Source organism: Acomys minous, assembly GCF_964271855.1.
Source record: "Acomys minous genome assembly, chromosome: 1".
Taxonomy (NCBI): domain Eukaryota; kingdom Metazoa; phylum Chordata; class Mammalia; order Rodentia; family Muridae; genus Acomys; species Acomys minous.
In genome coordinates, this window is record NC_140483.1 from 96,321,703 (window position 1) to 96,340,872 (window position 19,170).

The 19,170-nt window shown below is 43.5% G+C and overlaps 1 pseudogene across 1 annotated transcript; it reads right to left on the reverse strand.

Moving 5' to 3' along the window:
* Window positions 1-164: 164 nt before the first annotated feature.
* LOC311606575 lies at window positions 165-18,832 on the reverse strand (annotated as a pseudogene). Its single transcript has 5 exons — window positions 18,783-18,832; window positions 17,850-18,609; window positions 8,386-8,451; window positions 4,347-4,373; window positions 165-269 (listed from the first exon to the last, which is right to left on the reverse strand). The product of its transcript is annotated as an uncharacterized misc_RNA (transcript).
* Window positions 18,833-19,170: the final 338 nt, after the last annotated feature.

Genomic DNA, 19,170 nt, shown 5'->3' on the forward strand with positions numbered 1-19,170 from the left:
AACATTACTTAGATAGTGAAAAAATATGATCAGAAAGTAAATTACCCCAAAATAATTGGAACATCTTTTTTATGTAACATAACTTTTTATACTTAACATATTACTTATTCCAGAATTTACCTTCTCATGCTTCTCTTTTCAGGGGGTTTCTTTTCTTGATCTCTTCACTTTTGGGTACCTTCAACTCTCAGACGGATGCTCCTTTGTTTTGGAAATATATTAAAGCTTGTGTGATGCAGCTTGAAGCTGTACACAGGGAGATCTGTAACCTAAAATGCGAGGCAAAGACACATGAGTTGATAGGACTAAGTCTAATTCACTGTTTTTATGATTAGAAACCACAAAAGAATCTACAGAAGCATTGTTCAAATTAGTGGTCTCGCTGGAGAGACGGGTGATGGAGGTCAGTATACCGCTTGTGTAAGCAGCAATGTGCAGGATAGCAGCAGTGCAGGCAGGAGCATAAGAAGGAATCAGGTACCCAGATCCTGCCAGTGGAAGCTGTGCAAAACCCGCACAGAACAGCTCTACAGTGTCACTGAGAAAAAACCTTAAAGACCCCTTTAAAATTTATATTCATTTGTGTTGGCTCTGTTTCTTAACAATTAAACTTTATTATACAACCCAACTAGCATACACAAGAAGGAAAAAAAGGTTAAAGGGACAAAAGAGTGACCCTTCCGGTATCCGTTCCACGGGACGGGTCCTTAGGTGTCCCTCTGGCCCGCGTGCTGGTCCGGCCTGGTCGCTGCTCTCCACGCGCTCTCGCCTGGGCTGAACTTGTTGTTCTCTCCTCCCCGCCTCCCTCAGTCACATGCAAAGGGCGGTCTCCTTCTCCCGTTGAGGGTCAATTAGGAAAACAGTAGCCCAGGTTGGGTTCCCAGGTCTGTTTCCTGAATTCCAAGCCCAGGATGGCTCCACTCGGTCTATTACAAGGTATTCATGGGGTGCCCCAAGGGTAAAGCCCGCCAAGACTGCTTCCACCTGTGACAAAGCTTAATCTTTCCCACACATTTGTGTGTACATGAGCACCAGTGTGCCTGTGGCTGTCAGAGGACGATCGGAGCAGCGGATCATCAGACTTGGACAAGCCCCTCTCCCCACCAAGCCGTGTCGCCAGCCTGAAGATCTAAACGCAGTGTATATACATGCTTTGGAGCCCTCAGTGTTGCTCAGTTGTGAGTCCTCCCAGGTGGCTGGCTGGTTACAGATCATCCTGACCAAAACCCTGATGGTATTTGAGGAAGGAGAGTGCAAGCTTTCTGTCACTTTAACCAAATGCCTGAGATTAGCTTAGAAGAAGGTTGCTGTGGCTCACCTTGGATTTCAGCCCATGATTGGTTGGCCTTGTGGCTTTGTTCCTGTGGCTTATATTTTACAAAAGTACTGCTCACTCATGGTCTGGAAGAAAAGGGAGAAGGGACTACTAGGTCCCACAGTTGTCCTTGAGGGTCTTTCACCTAGGCCTCACTTTTTCACTATCTCCACAAACTTATCACCCTGGGAAACAAGCCGCTTTGAATATTTATTTTATTTTATTTTTATTATTATTATTTTTTAGTCAAGTTTTTGCTATGAGTCCAGGCTGGCCTAGAATTCAAAAATGTCCTATATCTGCCTCCCTAATGCTAACATTATAGAAGTGTACCACCACATCCTTGCTATGGACTCCCAAGTCTTGGCATCAGCCTCTAGAAGGTCCTCTGTCTCAGCTGCTCTTTGCGGGTCAAACTGCTGATGTTCTTTGAATTTCATGCTATGCTATATGTCCCCCCCTCCCCCTGCCTTTTCTAGTTGGAATCAGTTTACTTGGTCTTTACTTTCCTCAAGTCTCCTACATTCCATTTGTCATGGGCAGGTATTCATAGCAGGAGTCCATGAAACTTTCTACCGGAAATTGCAGCCACGCAAAACTAGCACTTAGTAGCTGCAGTTCCAGCTCTCAATGCACTTGTCCTCACCAGTTGACTCTAAATTGATCTTTTATGATGATAAAGATGCCTATGCATCATAGTGGTTCTTTTAATTTAATTTAATTTATTTTTTCTGGGCCTGCACGAAGTTGTGAGGATAAATATAGTTGTAGGGTAAATATAATTTGCAAGGGAATCGGAAGGTTGGCTGAGTGCAACTAAGTCACAAAGTGTGTATGTCAGCATCCAGTAAGAAGTAACATGCTCAGGTGTGTCCTAGCACTTGGGACACCCAGGCAGGGGGATTTCAAGTTCTGGGCTAGTAGGGGCAATGTAGAAAGACTCAGCTCACCCTACCTGCAAAAGAGAAGTCGCTCCTCGGGAGTCACAGCCCTCATCTTGTGTCTGAGCTTTCAGTCTCACCAGTCAGACTGTTTTAACATGGCCCTCACGCTTCCTGGTGCTGTGACCCTGTAATACAGCTCCTCATCTTGTGGTGACCCCCAAGCATAAAATTACTTTCATTGGCCCACGTCTTTGATCCCTAGCATTTGGGAGACAGAGGCAGGTGTATTTCTGAGTTTGAGGCTGGCTTGGTCTACAGAGTGAGTTCCAGGACAGCCAGGGCTACACAGAGATAGGGCACTTTTCCTGAAGGCAGCTAATTTGGCCATTTCCATGCTCCTGAGAGTGTTACAGGACAGCGTGGTCTATTTCTCCTCCTTGTCTCAGGACTACCATGAAGTCTCAGCCAGGGTAAAGACCCTGGGATGCTGTAGTCAGACAAAACACATCATCTCCCAGTGGCTTATCGGTCATCTTGCCTTTACATTTTCTGTAGTGTCTGGGTGTTCAACATTGAGTGTGATGCTCTTCTCTCTGAGGGTCTTTCTGAATTAAATCTGCATCTTGGCTGCAGTTTCACCTCAAAACGGTGGATGTGGAAGGAAGAACAGGCAGGGCCTTGCAGAACTTCCAGGCCAGAGGCCTTTAAAATAATGGATAATAAACGTTGTTAGTTTTTATTGAAACAAGAGGTTCGTATGTTGAAGGCCATTCTTTGCTTATACTCTAGGCTAGCCTGGGCTTCATGGAGAGAGCCTGTCAGAAAAGTAAAGCTTCGCATTTACACAGCACAATGTATCATGCATTATGCAGAACTCTGGATAGTCAATGTATTTATTACTAATAAAATGCCAGGGATGGAGGTGGCATATACTTGTAATCCCAGCATCTGAGAGCCTGAGGCAGAATTGCCATGAGTTTGAGGCCAGCTTTGGATACATAGTGACTACCCATCCAGCCAACACTATCAGAGTTAGATCCATCTCAATTAATGACAACGGTAACATCCCTTAGGGGACATAGACAGTGTCATAGAAACATAGATGCTTTCAATCAGCAAAGTTTCCCTGCACAGGTTAACCCAGCTAAGCCGTAGGCTCCAGTGGAGACTCCTTGTTGCACATTAGAATCATCTGGGAGCTTTGCACACAGGCCGTTGATGAGAACCTAGCCAGTGAATCTGAGTTTGTAGGCCAGAGTGTTGGGGACCATCTGTATTATCTCTTTCCCAGGTAATGCCATCAGGTAACAGGCATAGAGAAGCACTTTGTTTCCCCAAAATAACCAATTTCTTAGATGTATCCAGGTTACGTATCCATCCACTCTCCCACCTCCACAAACCAAGAGTTTTATGGTACAGTTTGGTACCTTCACATAGAAATGTTGATTGGAGGGGGAAAAAAATTCTAATTAGCTTTTTTAAATTCCAAAAATGGACACTAGGTGGCAAACAACACACAAGGAATCATACTGTTCCAGCATGCTTATTTCCAAAACGTTTTATTTTTCATTCAAATCTTTGATGCTAATAATATTCAAGCCAGTAGTGCTGGCAGCATGGGTACTTAGCAAGTGTGAGGCCCTGGGTGTGATCCTCCAACCTTGTTAAAATAAAATTAAATAAGTAAATAACATGGGAATTCTTTCTGAATTGTGTTGTGGGCCAGCTCATGTTCCCTTACCCAGAGCTAGGGTTATCCGTATATGTGAACCTTTTGTTTGTTTTTGTTTTTTTCCTGAGACAGAGTTTCTCTGTAGCTTTGGCTATCCTCGACTCCCTTTTTGTAGACCAGGCTGGCCTCGAACTCACAGAGATGTGCCTGGCTCTATCTCCCTGAGTGCTGTGCCTCCTCTCCTGGCTGTGAATTATTTTTTAAGGTAGCTAATTTATCATAAATATAGAAAAATACACCTGTCATTTATTGAATTTGAGAATGCTTTTCCTACTGATGTATTTTAATATCCCTCTTAAGTAATTGACCCGTTTAGAAAAACATTGACACCTCTTGCTTTCCTTTCTTGGGCCACTTGTGACAGCCCTAGCAGAATACAGCAGAGGGTGCTAATGTACCACTTTCCATCACTTACCAGAAGCCTGAGACTTGGAGGCAGGATCTGAGAGGAATAAGAAGAATCACACTGATTACATCACAGTTAAGAACACCACCATTGCTGTAGTCTCACAACATGCAGGCACCCTCAGACCCCACACCTCCAGATGGCTGCAGAGTACCCAGCCACAGGTTGGGCAGGGGAGGAACCCCTCTGTTGTCTGTTTCTTTACTGTCTTGTACTTTCAGATGTGGAGCTGTTCTCATGAGGATAGGTGAAGTCCGAGGGATGTAGCGGCTCAGATACCAATGTATAAATGCTCACATTCTCCTAAGATACAGTCTAAATGCATTCCCCTGGATTGCAAGGAAGGCTGTTCAAGATGGCCTAGCAAACACCATGGTGCAAACACCATAGAGGGGCCGGCTGGATACTTTTAAACTTCAGCAATATACCTTATTTTCCGGTCTGATTTTGTTAATTCCAACCCACACTTTCATTGTGAGCCCCACCTGAACTCATATTCAACTGACCTTTCCAAGCCCAACCTCTTTGATCTTAGCTTACCTGTGACTTCCTCCAGGATGCCTTACTTCCTGTCCTGAGGGGTCTGCTTCTCCTCATTCACAAATTTAGTACTTGGCTAGTCCTGAGATCAGTGAGATAATGTGCTAAGCCCTGAACAAGGCCCTGGGTTCAACCCCATACCTGCTGTTAGGAGGTGGAGGCAGGAGGATCAAGGATTGAAGGTTATCTTTTACCATATAGGTTCCAAGTGCGGGGCTACTGCAAGCTATATAAAACCCCATTAAAAAAAAAAAAAAAAAAAAAAAAGGAAAGCCAAGCCCAGTGCTTTCTACACTGTGCTAATAGTTGTCTCTGACTTGTAAAGAGGGGTCTGCACCCACCATCAGGACAATTGCTCATTTGCATCCACTGTATCTAAGTGCAGTACTTGGGAAACACCAACTCTATCAGTGTTTGCTAAAATCACGACTAGAACTTCAGTGCTTGCTGACATCTCCCATGCCTCTTTGTACTCAGATTTGAGCACAGGAACTTTGAGCACACTGGAAACTATAGTTGGTCTAGAAGTCCAAACTGTCCTTCTCCCAGAAGCACTAATGAAGTACTTGATATGTGAAAAAAAAACCGGAGCCAACCAAACTCTATAGAATACTCCAATGCCTTGTGGATCACTTCGGATTCAAAGGGAAAGGCAGGAGATGCTAAAATGTATATGTATCAACTTTCTCTTCTGCTACAAAGTTGAAACTGCGATCCTGTGGCGTTCATAGATAGTGAGATCTTCACTACACTGAGAACTTTGGGTCATTAGACCCATAAAACCAGTCTCCGATCCACCCAGGGAGCGATTTGCATGGCAAGTATAAATCCCCTCCCCTCCCAGCTCCTCTGCCGCCTCCCTCCACTACAACTCAAGGCTTTGAAGCCAAGATTAAACAGGATTACATCCCTGCAAAACCTCCTGAGAGTTCCCAGCTAATCCCCAGTGCTGACAGGGCCCTGAACCCTGGCTGCTTCGCTGACCTATTTACCAAGAGCATCCTCCCTTTCTGTTTGCTATAAAGACAGTCAGGTCCTTCTTACCTCCTAACTCAGGTCAAGCTAACTAAAACCAAGATCCCGGAGACAGAGACTATTATTACGGTTTTGCTTCTCTTTCACTCAGTCTGGACAAAGCCCATAATTGTATGAAAGCCAAACCTGAAGGTCAGTATAGTCAACTATCTGCAGATGCCTGCTCTGCGTGAGTGTCTGTTGTGTTCACAAGTTTCTCTTTGCCACTTCCTAGAACAGAGTCGTGTCTGATTTTAATGTAAAAGCTGTGTTATCCTGAATTTTTATTCTCCCCCCTTCCCCCTCCAGCCCCTGAGCAATCAACATGAATTTATAACTTGGGGCCTTTGTTAGTGTACCGGCGACGCAGCTGGCCTGCCTCCAGGGTCTAAGCAATTGCTTATGTCATCACCTGTGGCCACCAGGTGTGCCAGGTGTTCAGGGCTAACAGGACCTGCCCTTTATTCCTGTCCTCTCTATCTTGCTGTTTTCTAGGGGATAATGACAAATAGACCTATCTATATTGCCTGTGCTTTTTTATATCTTTGGTTTGCCTTTACTCTTTCTTCGACCTCACTTCTAATTTAAATTCTTGTCATATTGCATATCCATATAAGTTAAGTTAAGGCCGGTTTACAGCACGGCAAGGAACAGATAGCAGACAAGTGTGTCAGTAATTATTACGCCCAGCTTCTGTAAAGAAAATAATATTCTTTGCAATATTCTGTCTGCCTGTCTGTGTGTGTGTGTGTGCTTGAAGCTCTTTTTTGTTTGTGTATTTGTTTGTTTTGAGACAGGGTTTCTCTGGGTAGCCTTGGCTGTCCTAGACTCACTTTGTAGACTAGGTTGGCCTCAAACTCACAGCAATCCTGTGCTTGAAGCTCTTGATGCCTGAAGGGGAGGAGGAAATTGTACACGTGAATTTAAAAACTGCTTATTTATTAATTACTTTAAAAATTTTTCATACAAGAACAACTGTACTGACAGGGCAAGAGTTTGAGGTAGGAGCATCTTAAGTTCACAGGCAGCCTGGGCTACATAGAAAGTTCTAGACCAGTCTCAGTTATAGGGCAATATTCTTTCTTAAAACAAAACAAAACAAAACAAAACAAAACTAATTCCCGGGAGCTGGAGAGATGGCTCAGAGGTTAAGAGCACTGACTGCTTCTCCGGAGGTCCTGAGTTCAATTCCCAGAAACCACATGGTGGCTCACAGCCATCTATAATGTGATCTGATGCTGTCTTCTGTCATGAAGGTAGAGAACTGTATACATAGAAATAAATAGATAAATCTTTAAAAAACAAAAACAAACAAAAAACCCAAAAAAACTAATCCCCAAAACAACAGCAGGGGGTGCAATTGTATTTCCCTGTTTCTCATCACTGAGCTAGATCTACATGAGCCATCTGGAGTGAATGCTCTTGGTAGAAACAGGCCTCGGAATGCTTGGGCAGGACAAGTTTCCTCTTTTGTGCCCTTTCTTAGACCCCAAACCTTTTCACCTTGATCCTTGTATTATTGTTCGTCCCTTGGTCACTAATCCCACAAAAGGCATTAATTATGGGTGCTCTCTTGTGCGGCTTTGATAAACTTCCAGAAGAGGATATTCACTCTGCCCCTCCACAGTCAACCTTCGAGAATCCCAGGGAATGGAGCCAAACAAGCCCAGGGTAGTTCCTTACAGAGTCTGTACACTTGATCTGGTGTGTGTGTGTGCATGTGGGCGTGTGTGTGTGTGTGTGTGTGTGTGTGTGTGTGTGTGTGTGTGTGTAATCAGACACAGATATCAGGACTACTAGGAATAAGAAAGTAGGGAAAGGTGCTGGAAGTACCATGAACAACTTGCCATGAAGGTTTGGAGGGAGCTTGGCGAGCTGAGGATGAAAAGGTGCCTAGAGTTCAAGGTCACCTTGGGCTATATAGTGAAACGCTGTCTCAGGCACACACAAGTATAATAAACGAGACATGTTATATATCATATGTCTACACATGTATACAGGGTGGATTGAGAGAGCTCTGCCCTAAAACCCATTCTTTTTTTTTATTTTTTAGTTTTTCGAGACAGGCTCTCTCTGTGTAGCCTTGGCCATCCTGGACTCACTTTGTAGACCAGGCTGGCCTTGAACACACAGTGATCCGCCTACCTCTGCCTCCTGAGTGCTGGGATTAAAGGCGTGCGCCACCACGCCCGGCCTAAAACCCATTCTTAAGCCTAGTCGTTTTCTGGAGGTCCTGTGCTGGTGAAGCTGGCCACACCCTCCTATTCTGGGGCAGAGCTACAGCCTAAGCCAACATTTGTTCCTGCCAGAAGCACTTCAAATGGCAACATGACTCCCTCAGTATCGACACCACGGGCAAATGCAGAGAGAGGTTAATAAATGTGACTGACCCCTGCCGCACTCTTAGGTCACCTGGCTGGCAGCGAGGTAAAACATGATGGGAAAACCACTAGCATACGCCCAACAGGAACAATCATGTGGAGACTGGCCTTACCAGCTCTGGAACCACTCGAATAGGTTTCTGGGTGCCAAGGGTGGGGCAGCCCATGGCACCAATGCCCTGTAAGGGAAACCCAGGGAGTTCAGGAGTGATGGTGAGTGAGTATCTGCTGAAAGATTTTGAAATTTTTTTTTACGTTCATTCTTTGTGTACTGAAAATGGGAGAATCCCACATTTCCAAAATAATGTCTTCGGATAGCTGACCATTCAAAGCCTGCTTCCCGCCTTTTTTTTCTTGGTGTCCTGTGCACCGAGGACTTTGGAGTCAAACACACCTGCGTCTAGCTCTGCATTCATTTACTTTGTTATCTAAGATTACTTGTGTGTGTGTGTGTGTGTGTGTGTGTGTGTGTGTGTGTGTGTGTATGTGTGTGTATTTGGGGGGCATGAGCTTGCAGAGAGGCAGTAGTGCAGGCTTTGGTTGCTGGAGCTGTAGGGAGAACAAGCCAGCCACTCCTCCTCATTTGAATTGGAGGAGACAGTTGTGGAAAAGATGGTGGTGATGCTCAGAATGGGACTCCGAGCTCAGAGCCCTTGGGCAGTCAGTCTCCTTGGCCGAGTGACTTTGTGAGGGAAGCTCTTGATGGGGTCTTGCCCCGTCCTGCCCCGCCCTGACCTACCCATGTGATCTTGGGCACATTCTTGGCTGTTTTCTGCCTAGGGTTGGAGCACTAGCTTCACCAATAACTTCAAATGGTGACATCACAGTGCGGATGTTAGGGAGCACTGGATGTAGGCCTTCAAACAATGACATCATAGTTTGGCTGTTAGGGAGCACAGATTGAAGGCCTTCAGACACAGTCCGGCTATTAGGGAGTACGGGATGTAGACCTTCAGATGGTGATATCACAGCCTGGCTGTTAGGGAGCACGGGTTGAAGGCCTTGTGATGTCTCAGGCTCTTCTCTTGTATCTCTGGTGTGTGCAGACACAAGGCAGAGCTTTATTAGAGACAGAAAGACTTTAATGATGAAGAAAGCTCTTAGAAGAAAGACAATAGTGTGGACAAAATTAAATCACAGAAAATTTGCAATCTGAGAGGACCTCAGAAAAGTAAATGCAACAACGTAACTTTTTTAAGGAAATCAAAACCATGTATCAGGGTCAGTGCTCTGAAATTGCAGTTCTGTCGGGCCGAGAGGGAGCATATTATTTACTTGTCGGCTTTTTGTCAAGTTTGTCTCAGTTTTGAACCTGTGAGAAAAATTCCAGCATCTGGAAAACAGAAGCAGAAGTCATGAGTTCTGGGCCAATCTGGGCTTCAGAGTGAGGCTTTGAAAACCAAGTAGAACCAAAGAACCTAGCCTGCGTATTTTTACTTAGACAGCGTAAAGCATTGGAAGGCGTCAGAACAAAAGAAATTATCCAGATGTGACACCTGCGGTCACTAAATTTTGTAACACAAGACTCAAAAGCCAAGGAATGAATCTATTTGGATTTCATTTAAAAGCGGACGGAATAACACATGCCACGAGAAAGCACCTGTGATTTTAATCCCTTTGCTCTCAGACGAACTCCTAAAAACCACATAGACATGTTTACGCTTCGCCGCCGCCGTGGAAATCTGGAGCTAGCCATTCTGTTCTGCTCATGATCCCGCCCGTGGAACCCAGTACATGGCTTTTCATTCAAGCTTACTTCTCGCAAAGTCTCATGGTTTGTAGAGTATATTCGGTCACAGTGAGAGCGGGATGGGGCACATGTTGGGATGGTGAAGGAGGCAGGAGGCAGGAGCAAGAACAGTGATCCTCTTACAGAGTGTGGAAATCCTCTAACCCTGGGGCGTCTGGGCCGAGGCTGCCTCTGTCTGCACCCTGGGCAGCTGGAACCCAATGGCCTTCATCTGGAGATTGTGTGGGCGTGTTATTTTATCACAGTGAGAACAATTTTAGAAATGCCTGCTAAGCTGATTATATAAAAATGGCAGAGCAGGTATGGTAGCACAGGCCTGTAGCCAACACTTGGGAGGCTGAAGTGGTAGGAGCTTTAGTTGGAGGCTAGCCTGTGCTACACAGCAAGCTACTGTCTACAAAATGATACAAAAGAATGATAGTCTACAAAAAAAAAAAAAAAAAAAAAAAAAAAGAAAGAAAGAAAAGGAAAGAAAGCAAGAAGAGAGAAAGGGGAGTAAAGCTGGGTATGGTGCCCCCACAACTGTGATCCCAGCACTCGGGAGACAGAGACAGGCAGATCTCTGTGAGTTTGAGGCCAGCCTGGTCTATAAAGCGAGTCCAGGACCGCCAAGGCTACACAGAGAAACCCTGTCTCCAGAAATCAAAAAATAAGGAACAAAACAAACCAGAAAGGGGAGTAAAGAGTGGGAGAAGAAGGAAGAGGAAAAGAGAAAGAGAGAAGGTTGTGTTGAATCTAGTTTTTCAGATTGTTTGAAATTCTAGAGACTAAAAATTCTCCCAGAGCCATGCTGTGGGTCAAATGGAAGGCACCACACTCACAAGTGCTAGGGTTACACCAAATGCACATGACAACTTTGAAACAAATGAGTGCTTTTTTTTTTCTAGTATAACATTTCCATTTGTGTGTGAGTGTCTATGTTTTCATAGTTCATTGTTATTATGTATACTGTATTTAAGATTACTATGAAGTGTGCCACATAGAAGGAAATCTAAGCTGGGCCACCGTAAGACATCCGTTTTGACATCCTTTTCCTTGAACATATGGATCAAGTATTCTGAGACTTGCCCTTAACCCTGACCTCTGACCTCCCTTTGGGCTTTTCTCGCTGCTTGTCTGGCCCCCTCTAATAGAATGGTTTGGGGCGCCCCCACCACCAGCCCCAGTTAACACACGCAATAAATGTGTTTCATGTTCTACATGTTTTCAGGAGACTCCTTTTGAACCAACCACTCTGAGGTTCATCAAAACAAGGATTTGCTGTGTATGCCCCTCGTCTTTTGGCTTCTTTCAGCTACTTAGTCCTCCAACTGTATACACCGCTTCCCTTTCCTCTAAGCTCCTTTGTGTGCTAATTTTTCTCAGATCTCAATGGAGTGTGTGTGTATGTGTGTGTGTGTGTGTGTGTGTGTGTGTGTGTGTGTGTGTATGTGTGTGTGTGTGTCTTTAATAAACATTAGGTAATCTTAGTGACTTGTGACTCCTGTAGCAAATTCTAGTAAACTGTTGGACTGAACAACAGAGATTTCCTCTTGTGTAGTTCTGGAGACCAGAAATTTGAACTCCAGTATCATTAGACCCTACACTAAAATACCAGTTTGGGTGGTCGCATTCTCTGTGGTGGTTCCATAGGAAATGTCATGGGGGTTTCCGGTGGCCTCTGCCTGTCCTCCTTGGCTTTAGGTTCGTGAGCCCAACCTGTGTTCACATGCTCTTCTCTGTCCTGTGAAACTCTCCCTCTGTCTATCTCTTAAGGAGCTTGTGATGATCTTCAACACAGCTCAGAAAACCCAGGAGTGACATCACCTCACTTTACTAACACTTTAAACTTAGTAACATCTGTAGGGACATATTCTCCTGAACCCCATGGTGTATGTGTGTGTGTGTGTGTGTGTGTGTGTGTGTGTGTGTCTGTGTATGTCTGTGTCTATCTGTGTCTGTGTGTGTGTGTGGCTCCATCTCTGTGAGTGTGTATGTCTGTGTTGTATCTCTGTGTCTGTCTGTGTTATGAGTATCTGTGTTGTGTGTGTCTGCATCATCTGTGTGTGTGTGTGTGTGTTTTAATGTGTGTCTGTGTTGTGTGCCTCTGCCTAGAGAAAAATCTTTTGCCTTTAGTAAAGGTCCTGTTGATTTTGTCTTGAGTTTGCTTATGCACTGCAGTGGTTGCTGACCTTTTGTGTGCTCAGTTCACCACAGCAGGCTTCTGGACAGATCCCGCACGTCTCTTCCCCTGAGTGGCTATTTCCTTTGTGACCCTGAGCTCACCATGCGTTTCATTGTTGTGTTGATTACTGTTGTGCTATTTGGCAAAGATACGTGACAGAACCAACATAAGGGAGGAAAGATTTATTTTTTAAATCTCCATTTTCATCCACTGTGGCAAGGAAGACATGGTGGGGTTTGTGGTGGTGGAATGTCCTCACATGATGGTGGAGGAGGAGGGCGCAGGATGTAACCTTCATGGTCCACCCATAGTGACTTGATTCTCCTGCAGGCCCTGCCTCCTGAAAGTTCTACTGCCTCCAAAACCAGTGACACCAGATAAGGAATAGTTTAAACCAGGAGCCTGTGGAGGAGGTTTCTGATCTAAACCACAACAGCTGCTTATTCTCAAATCAGAAAACAAAACAAAACAAAACAAAACAAAAGATTGGTTGGGAAAATTTAAAGAGAGCCTGCTTCAAGTGCCCCTTCATGTAGTGAGTGGACCTTTCCAGGTGCCGGACCCCTCGACCTGTGAGGTTCTCTACTGCAAAACATCTACCCTGGCAGGCTCGTGGGAGCACTCACTCAGGAGTTGAACCTCCTCCTTGAGTAAACAACCTTTCTTATCTTTCAGGGAATGCCTGCCTATCAAGCAGGATTTCACTTACCTCACTCAGAGGGAGACCAGGTAAAAAGCGCTGTATTAAAATGGCAGGAATAGGCCCAGTATGGTGGAGCATGTCTGTAATCCCAGCACATGGAAAACCGAGGCAAGGGAACTGCGCACTGCTGTCCAGGCTGGGCCACAGAGTGAAACCTTGCTTCAGAATGCTGTAAAAACCAAGAGCCAAGAACCTTGCAGTTTGACTTTGGGCGTATTGTGACAATAAAAGACTCTGCTTCCACCAAAGGCAACTGTAGAATGAGAGCCAAAATAAACAGGCGCTCAGCCTAAAAGTCCAGGCTATCTGTAAGTGGGATGTCCTTCTGTGGTGAGCCTGAACACATGCCCTTCCAAAGCCCCAAGGGGGAATAAATACAAGTAAGATATACTTTACCACCAAGAGCTACGGAGAGGATGTGAAGAGGCCCAGGACACAGATGGACCCAGAAACTACCTCTTCTCAAGGTCATGGACCTGTAAATGACCTTGTAAGTGTATGGATCGTATAACTGACTCACGAGGCTTCCACGAGGTTTCTAGTTCATTCCACTAGCTCACAGGCAACCTTCTTCCCTCTGTTGTGCGGTGTGATGGGGCAGACTCAGCAGGGAACCAGCAGTAAAGTCACATGTTCTACTCCAGTGTCCTCCGGACAGTAATTCCTCATCCCTTTCCTGGTTCTAACAAGTTTACAATTTTTGTTTTCTGTTTTTATTCTTTCAAGACATGGCTTCTCTATGTAGTCCCAGAACTTGCTCTGTAAACCAGGCTGGCCTTGAACTCAGAAATCCATATCTGTGTTTTAAAGTCTCTTTTGCAAAAGGAGAAAATCATGGCTACACATAGGCATAAAACACTCTGCTTTAAGGAAGTGAAAGTTTATTCTGAGCATGGCCTGTGGACGTGGATTCATATCACGTGGTCTGGCACGTTCCCTCATTGCAAAGGGAGCGCAAGCTCTGTAGGCACAGAACGGGAAGTGAGAAACCAGTGTGCTTATGCAACACATGCGTGGCCATCACAGGTGTTCGAATCAGGGTGGAAATCTCTGGGATTAGAGGTCCTCTCTGTCACCTTCTGCAGGGTTGGTGAAAGCTAGATGAGTCACGTTTAGGGACACCTTCCAAGAAAGGGAAGCTAAGAGGACATTGGCTTAGATACACAGGTTAATAACAAATAGCTCTTCAAAGTATTACTACTATCCCACAGAGATCACCTACCAGCTGCTGATATAAAAGCTGTTTAATAAAGGCAGTATATATTCTAAATAAAACAGTAAGACTAGCATTGCGCTCTCACTGTAAGCATACTGCAATGCTTATGAGAAAAAGAAAACATTAGAACATTAAACCTCTTCTAAATCACTAAAACAATATTTAAAAAATTTTTTGTAAAGATTTCTTCCTAAGTCTAGCCATTTGTTTATATTAGGAAAATGAGTTTGTCTTCGATATTGACAGTTGAACTATTTTAGTTCCTAGCGAGTATAAAGAGCAAGAGGTGTTTGTTGGATTCCAGGTGAGGCAGTGGAGAGCTGTAATCCTAGTGTGAAGGAGGCAGAGGCAGAAGGGTCAGCCTGATTTTACAGGACCTTGGAAAGTTGTTTAAAGCTTTTCTGGACTTCGGTGTCTTTATATACAATGTGCACAGTAACAAGAAAGATCCTATACAGTTACGGTGCACATAACTGTTTGAGTCACAAAAGCTCCCACTAAGTCTTTGTAACACTTCTTTTAGTTCATGACGGTTTTCCTTGAGCTAGAAGAATTATGTCCTTTTCATTTAATTAATTAATCAAAAGTTTTGAGATACAAGTCTCTCTCTGTAGGCCAGGATATACCCTTCTGTTTTGCTTGCTAGGCACTTGGATGTATGCTTTAGCACACAACACTCCCATTTGGAATCTTCAAGGTGATTCTTGGCCTTGGTATCTACCTCTGTATCTGTCTCTGTACATGGTGGACACCTAAGAGGGGTCTGTAGGGTGAAACTGTCATGGGGTTCAAGGCCACTGGGAAGGCCCTCAGATGCTCTTTAGATTATAATTAGGCAAATTCTAACAGGGCTGCTAACAGGGCCACAGCCTCTCACCCAAATCAGGAGCAGATGAAGAAAGAACTTTTAAAGGCAAAACCCACAAGATCTATTTAGCTCTGCCAAGATTAGATGGTCAAGGCAACCCCTAAATAGTCCTCGGTTATCAGCATAAGCAAGTTACAGAGGACAAAACCAGGGTCGACTGTAGCATAAGAAGCAGATGATCAAGCTGTACATTTCTGTTTGGGGTCCAAGGGGCCAGGGATGCCAGGAGCAGGGGCTTGAGTGAGAGACAGATTCAGTATCAAGATGGATGCGAAGCACAAAATGGAGTTCCTTTAGCCATCACAAAACAGTCTCAGGCATTTGAAATGTCTGTGAATGTAACCTTTTGAAGTGTCAAATAAAATCACAAGGGGACCTTTATTATGGACCAAAATCCTTGGGGGAGGTCCTGACACACCAGGTCAAACCTCAAGCCAAGCTAGTCACATTAAAGTTGTGAGCCATCAGCCTGAAACTAAAATGCTTGTCAGAGTTCCGAGTTCAGAGAAGTCAGTTTTAGAGGACTAGAAACCAAATTTCCTAAGCAGACCAGTTCCTGATCACATTAAGAGTCCCCAGTGTTTTCAGCTACAAGGTGCAGTTAGGCAGCGGTCATTTCCCCACAGGCCACTTCCTTGTCCCCAAAGTTACAAGAAAGTAACATTGAAATGACAACTTTGCTTCTTTTTTGGTGTTTCTCTGCTTATTTGTTTCTTCCTTCCTTCTTTCATTTCTTTTTTGTTTTCCTTCGAGACAGGATTTCTCTGTGTAGCCTCGGCTTTCCTGGACTCACTTGGTAGATCAGGCTAGCCTTGAACTCACAGCGACTTGCCTATCTCTGCCTCCCAAGTGCTGGGATTACAGGTGTGTGTGTGCCACCACGCCTGGCTTGCTTTTTCTTTCTTTTTTCCCCCCATCTGTTTTTGCTTTCTTCTCTGTTTATACTCTTCTCTACTCATCCTGTTAGAATGCTTATTTGAGTTCATAATGTGAAATCTTGTCTGATCCTACAGCTGAAAATAAAATCAACCAAGATCTTTAAAATAAATTGATGTAATTTTGTTTTTTGTCAGAGATGTCAGGACTAAACAACAATTTAGTATATTGTCTAAGACTGTGAGAAAGGGGTGGATATCACCTAGAAACCTAGAGTTGAATTATGTCCTTTCCCTACCACTCACAAAGGTGGTACTAGTTGAAACTCAACCTTATTGCATCTAGAGTTGAGGATTTGATGTGCAGATGCCACCTGTCCCATTAGAACTTTGGACGGAGAAGCTGATTATCCTTAGAGCATCGGCCCTGTCACGATTACCTGCCATTCCATGTGTTTATGGGATATTCCAAACCAGCCCTCTGCTTTGATCCACATAGGTAAGGCAGTGTGATCACAGCATTGTTATATTGTCTTGAAATTTCTTTCTTTCTTTCTTTTTCTTTTTCTTTTTGCAGTACAAAACTGAAAGGTCTTCTAGCCCAGCAGACTTTATTTTTCTTCTAACTCTATATCTTTAGGCCAACCCTAGTACTTTATTTAAAGTGAAGTTCAATTTTTTTCATTACAGATTACATCATAATTTTATCTTTTACAATCAATAGAATATTTAAAAATCAACAAAGCAAGAAAACTAACAAAGAAATACAAACAGATCTGTATAACCTACAAGAAGGCATATAGCAAAATTCAATCCATTTCCAAGCAATGGTCAGCATGACCTAATTATTATTTATTAAACAATACTCAGCAAAGTTTAATAATAAATTTTCCTGGGTTTTAAGCCATTGTGTTTACATGATTATCATAGCAACATAGCTTGAAACTAATTTTGTTTTTGTTTTTTCAAGACAGGGTTTCTCTGTGTAACCTTGGCTGTCCTGGACTCACTTTGTAGACAAGGCTGGCCTCAAACTCACAGAAATCTACCTGCCTCTGCCTCCCAGGTGCTGGGATTAAAGGCATGCACCACCACACCCAGCCTGAATATTCTTAACACAAAAAACCTTGACTACTTCCAATCCCATATCGACAGGTGTGCTATCCAGCTTTATCTAACTGCCAAGGGGTCCTCTATGGTAAAATATCTGTAAAGCATGACCTTCCAAACCCACCTTCTATTGCTCTCAAAGCAGATTACAAAGAAACTTTTAATTTGTTATACGAACAAGCTTTACTTTTCTAGAGCTAACAATATCTAACCAGGTACTGTTATGTCAAAGTCCTAATTTTCTTTTCTAGCAGTTTCTGCTTGGCTAGTCACAATAGTTTGAGCCAAAACTCTCTCATTGTCTCATACCTTTGTCCAGATGCCTTCTTTCAATATTCCCTGTGGGAAAAAGTTTTCCAGTGTAAATTTCATTAGGGCTGAAGAGAGAAAAAGGCAATTTTAGGAGAAAAATCAGATTTCAAGGTAGTGTTTAGGCAAAATTATTCCATATGTGGACATGGGCCATAGATAATACTTACGGACAGTGCTGATTAGCTGGAAATCTTTGGAACTTTGTCAAACAAAGCCTCAACAGCTGTTCTGGATGTCAAAAGATCATGCTGGCCAGTGGGAGATCTTTGGAACTTCCTTAAGCAAACCCTCTATGATTTGTCCTCATGTCTCTGACATTCTTCTTTAATTACGTTTTGTTTTCTTAGAATTTCTCTCCAGTATGAATTCTTTCATTATGATGAAAACTATAGAAATGTGCAAAGTCTTCACCATTTTGCATACATTCATAAGGTTCCTCTCCAGTATTAACTCTTTCATGCCTTTGAAGATGAGTGTGATGTGAAAAGGCTTTACCACACTGATTACATTCATAGAGTGTCTCTCCAGTATGTGTTCTTTCATGTATTTGAAGATGACCATGATTCGAAATGGCTTTACCACACTAATGATATTCTCCAGTGTTTGGGGGGGGGAGGAGGGAGTTGTTTTTTTGAGACAGGGTTTGTCTTGTAGTCTTGGCTTTCCTGGACTCACTTTGTAGACAAGGCTGGCCATGAACTCACAGAGATCTGTCTGCCTCTGCCTACCAAGTTCTGGGACTAAAGTTCTGTGTTCTTTTATGTATTTGGAAATCACTGTGATTTGCAAAGGCTTTACCACATTGCTGACATTCATAGGGTTTCTCTCCAGCATGTGTTCTTTAATGTATTTGGAGGCTACTATGACACACAAAGGCTTTACCACATTGATCATATTGAAAGGTTGTCTTTCAAGTGTGTTTGCTTTGATATATTAGATTACTTTGTTGTGAAAAGTTTCTATCACATTGATTACATTTGCAGGGTTTCTCTCCAGTATGTGTTCTTTTATGTATTTTAAGATGACTGTGACGTGCAAAAGCTTTACCACATTGATTACATTCATAAGGTTTCTCTCCAGTATGAATTCTTTTATGCCTTTGAAGATGACTGTGTAGTGCAAAGGCTTTACCACATTGATTACATTCATAAGGTTTCCCTCCAGTATGTGTTCTTTTATGTACTATGAGACTACTATGTTGTGAAAACTCTTTATCACATTGATTACATTTGTAGGGCTTCTCTCCAGTATGTGTTCTTCTATGTATTTGGAGATGACTCTGACTTGCAAAGGATTTACCGCACTGATCACATTCAAAGATTTCTCTCCAGTATGTGTTCTTTTATGTATTTGAAGATGACTGAGACATGCAAAAGCTTTACCACATTGATTACATTCATAAGGTTTCTCTCCAGTATGCGTTCTTTCATACCTATATCCATGAGGTTCCTGTAGGTCTCCAGAATCACATCTTTGTAGAGACTCTTCTGGGAAGGATCCAGCAAAGCCCACTCTTCCTGGGTGAAGTTCACGTGCACATCATCATAGGTCACTGCACCCATGTCCAGACTTCTGAGCCTGCCTGAACTCCTCTCACAGGACCCCAACAAATTAGTCCATTATTTCTGAATTTAGCATTTTTCAGTTTCCAGGACACAGCCATAAGTTTGACTAGGGTATAATATTAAGGGGCCACCTGGAGTTCCAATAAAATACTCGTTCCCCTTTGAAACCTTGTGAGCACAGCCCACACTGTACATGCCCACACTTGTATCACCATTTTTGGTCACCTTCATTTCAATCATAAGTGCCCATTAAGCCCTGCCTATAAGATCCCAGGGGTGTTTTCAGCTCACTGTTCTGAAGTCTTACTCATTTTTTCCATAAACTCACTCCAAAC